Source organism: Coenobita brevimanus, chromosome 108 (genome assembly GCF_032717465.1).
Source record: "Coenobita brevimanus isolate Jiangsu-jjx chromosome 108, ASM3271746v2, whole genome shotgun sequence".
In the NCBI taxonomy this organism is placed as follows: domain Eukaryota; kingdom Metazoa; phylum Arthropoda; class Malacostraca; order Decapoda; family Coenobitidae; genus Coenobita; species Coenobita brevimanus.
Genome location: NC_137061.1, coordinates 1,235,047 through 1,236,786, shown reverse-complemented (window position 1 = coordinate 1,236,786; position 1,740 = coordinate 1,235,047). Strand labels below are relative to the sequence as shown.

General features: G+C 38.8%; 1 pseudogene; it reads right to left on the bottom strand.

Moving 5' to 3' along the window:
* Positions 1–436: 436 nt before the first annotated feature.
* Positions 437–554, bottom strand: LOC145417073 (5S ribosomal RNA; annotated as a pseudogene).
* Positions 555–1,740: the final 1,186 nt, after the last annotated feature.

Sequence of the window (1,740 nt, the reverse complement as noted above, 5' to 3'; positions counted from 1 at the left end):
TGTTTGGTGGCATTAAAATATGTGTTTGGTGACAGAGGTTCTTAGTGAGAGGTAAAGAGAGGTTTTGTGCCAATTATGTTACATAAAGATTTACATGTTTTTAGATGGACTCGTATAGGTAAATATGAAGCTACTCATGGACAACTCTACCCATCAGTTGGAGCCAGGTTACCAGGGGCTTGACCGGTAAGTGGATGGGTGTGAGGCACTTAACCAGGATGGATTGGTTTAAACATTTTTTTTTAGTAAACCCAATGGTTTGTATGTTTTTTGCTGTCTAATATCTAATTTTTAAACTCCAAATAATTCATTCATTCATTCATTGCCAGACGCCATGTATCCCAAACGGGGTGGCCAAGGGCTTAGAGTTAATTGTTTTACAGGGAGGGGCACTAATCCTCCACCAACCCCACTTGACACATAGGGAGAACGTTATGCCAACAGCATCTGGTGTTCCCAGGCGGTCACCCATCCAAGTACTAACCAGACCCAACGTTGCTTAACTTCGCTGATCGGACGGGAAGTGGTGTACTCAACGTGGTATTTCAGGGTAATATAACATTATATTTATTATTTAATTCTGCAAGAATTGTTAGACAAAGAACAATTTTGTTAACATCTTGGCAAAGGGATGACTGATTTTCTCATAACTATATAGTATTTAATTATTACAGATATTAAATTATCACAACTGGGTATCAGTAATGCAAAATATTGCATTTTATCCAGCATCTATTTCTATTAAAGGTTTAGAACCATTAATTTCAGATTTACCGGTAGCTACTGATACCCACCACTGCACTTCTTAGTCTAATTATGGAAAAAAAGACTTATCTCATTAGTGGGGCAAAAAATTTAAAAAAAGACTATTTATGCCCATTATTTACACACAAATAATACAGTACAGCTGCGTATAGTTGCGGAACTATTGCAAATTACTAACATACAAGCTTTATTGAAAATGCCTAAAATCATATACCAGTATTAATGTCTCCATAAAAAAAAGTATACACAAAAATTATGATAAAAAAGATACTCCCTGCCAAAAACCACATTTTTTTTTTGGATTATTTAAAAATGTTTTGGTTTTTATGAAAACATGTTTTTTTTCCACCCTGGCTCTGCATGAGCAATTCAGTAATTTGTCTTTTAATATTCAGTGTTCAAGAGAGAGAGAGAGAGAGACCAAACTCAGCGAGAAGCATGTTGTCGAGAAGCCCTGTGTTATGTAACAATCCTACCGTGTATAAACAGGTACTGGTTGAAAATTTCCAGTCGTTGATGACTAGGGACATTCTTTTACTTCAGAAGTAGCTGGGTATTGTTTGGTTTTGGGTACGGCAGGGCAGGGCAGGGCAGGGCAGGGCAAGATACTGAGCAGTTATCAAATCCCTAACAGAAGAATAAATCACTGCGGAAGCCCTGTTACGAAACTGTCTAGGTCCATATTCCTGTTTCTCACTACATACGTGATTTTCTTCCCATTCTTCCTCCCTCAAGCCAATTACTTCACAACCCTAGACCTGTTTGTGATATAACCCCCCACCTCTCTCTCTCTCTCTCTCTCTCTCTCTCTCTCTCTCTTTCTTTAGTGTGTGAGTGTGTGTGTGTGTGTGTGTGTGTGTGTGTGTGTGTGTGTGTGTGTGCATGTGTGTGTGTGTGTGTGTGTGTGCGTGTGTGTGTGTGTGTGTGCACGCACGTGTAAGCAAACGCAGGCGGAACTAATTCACTAACATTATT